Source organism: Macaca fascicularis, chromosome 16, assembly GCF_037993035.2.
Source record: "Macaca fascicularis isolate 582-1 chromosome 16, T2T-MFA8v1.1".
Taxonomy (NCBI): domain Eukaryota; kingdom Metazoa; phylum Chordata; class Mammalia; order Primates; family Cercopithecidae; genus Macaca; species Macaca fascicularis.
In genome coordinates, this window is record NC_088390.1 from 70,594,343 (window position 1) to 70,603,322 (window position 8,980).

General features: G+C 53.7%; 1 protein-coding gene across 2 annotated transcripts in view; it reads right to left on the reverse strand.

The window, feature by feature from the left end:
- Positions 1–2,086, reverse strand: part of SCN4A (sodium voltage-gated channel alpha subunit 4) — a 51,604-nt gene extending 49,518 nt beyond the window's left edge. For both annotated transcript variants that reach the window (XR_010581937.2, XM_045375789.3), the window contains exon 1: positions 2,033–2,086. The gene's annotated coding sequence lies outside the window, so the exon portion shown is untranslated. The remainder of the gene's footprint in view (positions 1–2,032) is intronic.
- Positions 2,087–8,980: the final 6,894 nt, after the last annotated feature.

Consider the following 8,980-nt stretch of genomic DNA (forward strand, 5'->3'; position numbering starts at 1 on the left):
TGCCACAGCAGGGCTAGGGACCCCTGCCGAAGTCACCAGAACTGCTGGAAGTCCCACACCTGCCCCAGCCGTAGGGCTGCCCATGAGACCCACTGCCCTCTGCCCCCACCCTGCCTTGCACCAGTCAGCTTCCTCCCCAGGGAGTGGGGGCCTTGGCCTCTGTGGGCACAGCCCTGGCCACTCGCGAGCTGTGCGCCCCAGGGAAGTGACAGGAGTCAAGGGCCTGACCGTTTGTATAACCTGTTCCATGGTCCTTGACACCCTCTTCCAGCGTCCCCTCCCTTCTCCCAAGCTGCTCTCTGGGGCCTCAGGGCCAGATTTTCCGTTTGGCGAGAGCCTTTCTACCCTTCCCTGCAGGTTCCAATCCTTCCTGCCTCTCTGGTTATGCCTCCTCCAGGAGCCTTCTCAGAACCCCGCCCCGCCCTGAAGATGCACTGTCCCCACCCCCACCATCATCAGATCTGTCCTCCTTTCTGATGGCCAGAGTTGTCCCCAAAAGGCAGACGCCTTGTCACACCCACCCCAACACCTGACAAAGAGTCCCGTGCCTTCAGCACCAAACTCGGGGCTTCCCTGGACCTGGCCTGGGGTCATAGCAGAGACCCTGGTGACAAAAGCCAGCAGAGCAGGTCTTGACCAACACTCAGGCCAGTCTTGAGCTGAGGAGAAGCTCCCTGAGGCTGAGCTCGCACCCCATGCAGGTTTCCAACCAGAAATGACGAGCAGGGCCAGGCGGGGATGGGAGCCACCTACGAAGGACCCTCCGTTGCCTTCCCCAAGCCCCCTAAAATCCCAGCACAATTCCTTGAGAGATACCAGGAATGGAGAGGGGGAGGGCTGCTGAGGAGCCTGCGGGCAGGGCACGTGTGGCCAGGGGGCTGGGCAGGCCCTTACCCTGCTCACCTTTTCTTGGTCACCCTGCCTGACACAAGTTCCAAGGTCCTTGGGTCTATTTACATGGTCCCGCACAGGTGATGTGGCTCCAAATGCTAGCACAGTGACCATAGCTGTCCATACCACCACCACACAGAGTGAGGCCACTGGCCACAGGGAGGGGACTTGGGGATGGCCCAGAAGAATCTGGAGGGTCCTGGTAGAATAAGCCCTCCCTGCCTCCAAACTACGTCCCCCCAACTCCACTCAGGCCACTCTGCCTTCTCCACCAGCCACAGCCCACCCCAGCAGGGAGGAAGGGACGGGGCTGTGTTCCGTGCCAGCCCCGATCCCCGGACCCCACTCTCCAGCCCTGTGTCTCCTCCTAAGAGCCCCCCAGACCCCTTCTGGCCCCCCAGAGTCCCCTTTTTGCTGTGGTCACATATTCTTCCCCTCAAGCTGGGCTTTATGGATCCGGTCCCCATGTCCCCCTCGCCTTCCCGGCAGGTCTCAGTGCTCTCGACTTCTCTAGGAAAAGAGCCCAGCCGCACCGGGTGGGCTGGGGGAGGGGCAGGGACGTGGGCAGAGCCTGGGATGTGTCCTCTGCTGGCATCTCGCAGATTCCTGTTCTCAGCAGAGCAAAGGAGCCGCCGGCACCCCCCACCCCGGCCTCCTGCCGCACTCCTCCCCCCACAGCCCTGCCTCTGAGCCATGCAAACAGGCCAAGCAAAGTCACCGTTTCAGCTCCTTGCTCTCCTCTCCTGAAGAAACTGCAGCCCCGTTCTGTGTCCCTTGGGTCACCCATGCCCCTCCAGAGCCAAGCCTTAGCCCGTGGGCTGTTTGTGACCAGAACAAGGAACCTTGCTGAGGGCAGTGACAGTTTGCCAGGCAGGGGCAGAAGGAACAGATGACGGGACAGAGAGAGGCAAGTCTGGGGCCAGAGAGAGGGCCCAGGAACCAGAAGTTTCGGCAGGGGCTGTGGGACAGAGCGGGGCTCAGGCCGCAGAGCCCCGTGTGGGCAGGCGGTCAGCAGTACCCAGAACAAAGTGGTGACTTCCTCAGAGCCACGCTGGGGTTCGGGCCAGAGAGGTCTCCCCCTGGGGGTGGCCTGCCCCTTGGGGTACCCAGCCCGGAGCGGGTGTGGGGGCGCAGTACTCACTATTGGACGGGAGCAGAGCGGTTGCTGACAAGCCCAGAGCGCCGTGCCCACCTCAGGCTGGGGCTGGAACTCTGGGGGACTTGGCTGGGGGGCCGGGCCGGCGAGGACAGCTGCTGCCGCTGATGTCACAGGGTCATGAGTGAAACCTGAGGACTGGGCCAATCTTCAGGTGGGAGCCTCGGTCACACTTCCCTCGCCGGGTGTGCTCTGGACTCAGCCTGCTTGGCTCCGGCCTCACCGCTTGGGCTCCAGCCTCACTGCTCTAGGAGTGACAGACTCCCGGGCACACGCACCTATTCACACGGACACACACACACTCACTCACTGGGACACATGTATGAGCCTACATAAGTGGTTCCTCTCCCAACCTGGACAGTTTACACAGGCTTACCTCACACTCGAATCTCCACACTTATTCCCAGAAGCACTCCTGAGGTACACACTGGCTCACACTCAGTCACTCGAGTGCACACTCACAGACACACCCACACAAAAGCTGTGCTCCCACAGGCTCAGTCATGTGCAAATCACCCTTCATACGTTCACGCAGATGCTTCCTCTGCTGTTATACCCGTTCACACACACGCTTCCAGCTCACATGCACAAACACACTTGCACCCACGCAGCAGTCTTGTGCATATACACATGGCTTCTAGTTGCGCCCACTGGCACACTTGTGTCCCGAGCAACTCAAATGCCACATCGCACAGACACAAGACTCTTACTGAGTGCCTGCCTGGGTGTACACACACCACAGCACAAGCACACATACACGCACCCACAACTACAGCCACAGCCACACCCACTCCCACACCCACTCCTACAGCCACACACACCCACACCCACTCCCCTCCACACACACCCACAGTCATGCCCGTGTTTATGTATTTCACGCATGTGACATGCTCCCATTCACGTGGAGAAGTACCACTAGCATGGTCACCAGATGTGCGACAAGCATATGCCCATCTGTACACCCACAGCCGTACCCTCACATCACACACTGGACACACACAAGTGCATGAACACCCCCGCCCCTAGCTGTTTAGCTGGACCACACAGACGTCTCCAGGTCCTTTCTCCACCCCCACGCCCACCCTCCTGGCTGGACATCTGTCCCTGGCTGAGGGAGGGCTGTGCTGGGGGCCAGGTTGATGGACCCCACCTCATCCCTCCACTCTGGGGCTCTGGTGACCCCTGGTGGAGCCGCTGTGAAGTGCCCCCTGGCTGCCAGCTGGAGAAACCCCTGGGGAATCCTGTCGCCCAACCCTCATTCTACCAAATCCGTCAGCCTTGGCAATCCTGTGCCACCATCTTTCCCAGCAGCTCAGAGGTCCAGCGGCTTCCCTGGGCCCCGAGTGAGCTGAGCCCAGGTCAGAGCAGCCTTTGATGGAAGCATAGGGAGGCCTGGGGAGGGGCTGCTCTCCCCTGTCCCCACAGCAGCTCTGCCCAGACCCTGTGGACACAGCCTCAGTCCTTGCTGAGCCCCTCCTGGGGGCCAGGCCTGCCCGTGGTTCAGGAAGTTCCTTCCAGGCCCGATGCGCATCTCTGCCCAGCCCTGCTCTGGCTGTGGCCTGTGGTCCCCACGGAGTCGCCTCACACCCCCAGGGCTGTTTTCTAAACCTAGGTGTGGCACTGGTGTTCTCTATGCAGAGAATTCTGACTTGTGATGGTTCCATTTAGGATTTTTTATTTCTTTCTCTCTCTCTTTCTTTCTTTCCTTCTTTCCTTCTTTCTTTCTTCCTTTTTTTTTTTTTTTTAATGGAGTTTCACTCTTTTTGCCCAGGCTGGAGTGCCATGGTGTGATCTTGGCTCACTGCAACTACCGCCTCCCAGGTTCAAGTGATTCTCCTGCCTCAGCCTCCCAAGTAGCTGGGGTTACAGGTGCCCACCACCACACCCGTCTAATTTTGTATTTTTAGTAGAGATGGAGTTCCTCCATGTTGGCCAGGGTGGTCTCAAACTTCTGACCTCAGGTGATCTGCCCACCTTGGCCTCCCAAAGTGCTGGGATTACAGGCATGAGCCTCTGCGCCCGGCCCATTTAGGATTTTTTCGGCTTCACGATGGGTTTATTGGGACAGAGCCCATGGTAAGTGGAGGGGCACCTGCACTCGGTTCTTTCTCCAGCTCTGCTCACTGGAGAGACATTCACAAACACATTTGCACCTGCACAGCGGGCTTGTGCACACACGTAGCTTCTATATGCGCCCAGAGGCACACTTGTGCCACCAGCAACACAAACGCCGCATCGCACAGACACAAGACTCTTCCTGAGTGCCCATCTGTGTGTACACACACCACAGCACGAGCCCATATACTCACAACTGCAGCCACACCCACACTCACCCCCACTCACTGGAGTTTCATTGCTGATGTAAGCCAAGTGCCTGCCCAGCCCCCCCCTTCTTCGCCAGGGTCTGCTTCTTCTAGCGTTCGGAGGAAAAGCAAACATTTTTTCCCATTTCTTTCCCATGCTGTCTCCCTGAAGCTGCTCCTCGGGGGTCCTCTCATTACCCCCAGCCCTGCTGTGGCTTTGGGTCACTTTGCTGCTGGTCACCATCTGGGACTGCTGGTCACCACCCCGATGATCACTGGGCCACTGCTCCCTGTCTGTGGGCGTGGGAGAAGAGGGGGTGGGAGCTGCTGTCATTCCCATTTATGGCTCTACTCCTTGGTTTCTGCCTCGCCACTGCCCAAAACTACAGGGCAAGACCTTTTTTAAAGAGCAATTAGAGTAATTGAAGGGGATTACCACATATGAGCAGGCAGGGCTGCTACATTCCGTTGCATGGGTTGCGTACTACACAATTCTGGACACCAAGCGCATTTGAAGGCATTGTAGATTAGCATAACTTAAGATGATAAGGTTCTGAAAGATGGCAGCAAAACGCCTAGGGGAAGGGGCTAATTTTTCTAATTTGCACAAAGTGTCTTTGGACTAGGGATGGGAATGATTGAACAAGAAAAGCTGTATGTTAAATATGGCTTTTTCTTCACAACCTAAGGGGAACGAATGTTTCCCTCTCTTGGCTCCTTCCTTTGGGGAGCGGCTTCCTCCCCTACTCCATCCAAATATGTGATTCTGCGGAGTTGCTGCTTAAAGGATGACCCCCTCCCCTAACACAGGGAGGGGCATGTTACCCACCTCTGGCCAATCCTTTGGGCCATAGTGGCTCATCCAAAACCTGAGGACACGACTCAAGCTGAACCAATCACAGTCCTTCCCTGGGAGTTATGTGTACTGAGATTAAAGGAAAGACAATCTCTCTGGTCTTGGGAGTTTCTAAATGTGTCTGAAGGAGCCGTAGTGTGTCTCCCACCTGTGAAGGAAGCTTGTCTGTAGGAGGAGGGAACAGGAACATCAAACAGAGAAGCAGAGATGTAGGAGGGGAAGGAAGGAGGAAAGAAGGAAGGAAGGAAGGGGAAGGGAGGTAGGGAAGGAAGGAAAGAAGGAAGGAGGGAAAGAAGGAAGGAAGGAAGGAGGGAGGAAAGGAAGGAAAGAGAGAGAGAATGAGGGAGGAAGGAAGGAGGGAAGGAGGGAGGGAGGGAAGGAGGGAAGGAAGGAAGGAGGGAAGGGAAAGAGGGAAGGAAGGAGGGAGGGAAAGAAAAGGGGAGGGAGGGAGAGGAAGGGAGGGAAGGAAAGAAGGGAGGAGGGAAGGAAGGTGGGAGGAGGGAAGGAGGGAGGGAGGGAAGAAAGGAAAGAAGGAATGAGGGAGGGAGGGAAGGAGGGAAGGAAGGAGGAGACAGGGCCCTGAAGACACTGAGTCTCTGAAACAGTTAAACTATAGACCAACTCCATTACTGTCCTGTCACATGAGCCAAAAAAGCCCACCCTTTTCCCTTAACCTAGTTTAAATTTTCAGTTACCCACAAACAAAATAATTATGCGAAACAGAACCACATCTCAGAACCTGACCCACAGGAATTGGCCTGGTCACACCCCACTCCACCCCTACCCCCACCCCCGGCCTGCTCACTCAGCTTCCTCCCTGAGTGGTTGGGTTGGGGTGATTTCCCGGGAGCTGCATCAGGTTGCTCCCCCATGGGTGGTGGCACCCTGACTCCAGGGGGCCGGGAGGGGAGGCTCTGGAACTCCACCCCTCAGTGCATTTCCAATGGAGTGGGACCTCGAAGCCAGGTCCCCAACACAGGGCATCCCACCTGTGCAATGTGCTCGCTTATAAGTCCTCAGAGTACCTGCAGGTGTCTGCTGGACAAAAGCACACTTGCATATCTCACCAGAATAAGCATAATTTGCAGAAACAGTGCAGCCAGAGCTGCTAGGCAGAAAATTGAGGTTTCTCCACTGTTGAATTTTCGAGATTCCCTCTCTCCCGCATATCTACTCAATAATATAATTCTGCAGAGCAATACTTAGCTCCTTTCCTTCAATTTTCATATTGCAGTTCCTTCCAATTTGTGTCTCTTTAGGAACTGCACCCGAGGAAAGGGATGATTTGCTGGGGTCACTCTCTGAACAATGCTTCCTCAACTGTACCAAAAATAGCTTTGAAATTTCCACTTGAATTCTTAGAAAGGGTTCTTTTCTCTCCATTTCCATCTGAGGGAAAGTGGAGGTAGCTTATTTTCACAATTCCGTGGTTTCTAATAATGGCACAATTTTATTTTGAGTGAACTGTCTTAATTCACTCAACCATCCCCCTATTATTAGACATTGGGTAATGTTCAATTTTTTCTTTTTCTTTTTCTTTTTCTTTTTTTTTTGAGACAGAGTCTCACTATGTCACCTGGTGCAATGGTGTCATCTCAGCTCAGTGCAACCTCCACCTCCCGGGTTCAAGCAATTCTCCTGCCTTAACCTCCCTAGTAGCTGTGATTATAAGTGCCTGCCACCATGCCTGGCTAATTTTTGTATTTCTAGTAGAGACGGGGTTTCATAATGTTGGCTAGGCTGGTCTTGAACTCCTGACCTCAAATGACCCACCTGCCTTGGCCTCCCAAAGTGCTGGAATTACAGGCGTGAGCCACCATGTCCTGCCAAATGTTCAATTTTTAACCTTTAAAAATAACACTATGATGAACGTGTTTGAGTATAAATCTTTTCCTATGTTTAGCTTATTCCCAGAAATAGATTTACCAAGGCAATGGGGAGGACTTATAGTACATATTGTCTTGGGCCACTGAAAAAAAAAATCCAAAGAGGCCAACAAGAGTTCCTATTGAGAAGAAAATAAAAAGGAAATAGGTGGAGTGTTCAGCGTCTCAAAGAAAATAATAGTAGGCAAGGCAAATAGCAGGAAAGTAAGTCACCTCCTATTCTGCTGCGCTGATGGGAGACCTTCTATGAGCAAAATAGCTCAGGCAGATAAGTGTGTGGCTTTCCTTTCTTCATGGCAAATGCTTCCGTTTCTTTTGACAAAGAAATCGAACTCAATACCACAAGCCAGAGAGTTTTGATCTCAGCCTTGTTTTTCAAAATACAAGTGGTCAACATGCACTTTTACTTCTGAGGCACTGGAATGATCACCTCCTCCTGACTGTTTTCTACGGCCACCTCTAGCCTGCTGCAGGCTTCCTTAGAGGGACAAGGGTGGCAGCTTCTTTGCTAGGCCCCCTGCCTCCAGCCTTGCCTCAGTTGAACCTATTGACCATTGTACACCCAAACTAATTTTCTTCAATGTCTATTTTAGTATTTCACATCTCTGAAAGCAAATGTATCATAGAGCTACTTAAGTCCCTTTTCCAAGAGTTTTCAGTAGCCTGGGGGCAGATGTGGAGTGAGTAGGAGGCTGATGTCTTTGCTGGGATCCCCCAAAAGCAGACCCTGACACAAGGCTTGGGGAGCAGTAGTTTCCTTGGAAGGAGATCCCAGTGAGCACTACGAGAGAGTGGAGAAGGGACAGGGAGAGGAGAAAAGGCAGTAAAGTGTGCGTTTCTGAGCGGGTCACTGTGGGCCATCCGGGCACAAGCCCACGGGCATCACTGAGAGGCTGTGTGGGAGACACCACCTCAGAGTTGCCGCACTGAGGCCAGGAGGCTGCGAGTTTAGCTATCAACTCGCATCCATTATTGCTTGTGGGCTGCTCCTGGGCCACTGTCTGGCCTGTCTCACCTGTGGCCACATGTCCTCAGGTGGAGGGGCTGTAGGTGAGTGCAGGAACCCTCTGCAGAAGACTCTGGGGGCGGCTGGGGGTACAGGCCAGCTCTGACAGCTGCTCCATAGTTGGATCTATATATACATACACACGTATATGCATATGAATTTTTTTTTTTTTTTAGATGGAGTCTCTGTAGCCCAGGCCAAAGTGCAGTGGCATGATCTCAGCTCACCGCAACCTCCACCTCCCAGGTTCAAGCGATCAGGTTCACCTCAGCCTCCTGGGTATCTGGGATTGCAGGCACCTGCCACCACGCCTGGCTAATATTTGTACTTTTAGTAGAGACAGGGTTTCAACATGTTGGCCAGGCTGGTCTCAAACTCCTGACCTCAAGTGATCTGCCTGCCTTGGCCTCCCAAACTGCTGGGATTACAGGCGTGAGCCACCGTGCACGGCCTTATGCATATGATTTTTAAAACAAAAATAAGATCTTACTATGCTTACTGATATTTTTGACTCAACTCTCTTGGACAACTTTCCACATCAACAGAAATATTCTATTCCCACATTATCCATGGTTGAACAATATTCTATTGGGAGGATGCATCCCCATGACACATTTGTTTGTTTTTTTGTTTTAGAAACTGGGTCTCACCCTGTTGCCCAGGCTGGAGTGCAGAGACGTGATCATAGCTCACAGCATCCTTGAATCCCTGGGCTCGAGCGATCCTCCTGCCTCAGCCTCCTGAGTAGCTGGGACTATAGGCACAAGCCACTGCACCTGACCCCCTATCAGACATTTGTTATTTCTAAATGTGGTTGACATAAACAAAGGTAGACAAGAAGAATCTTCCTGAAACAGGACTGGCCACATCACTCAGTATCTC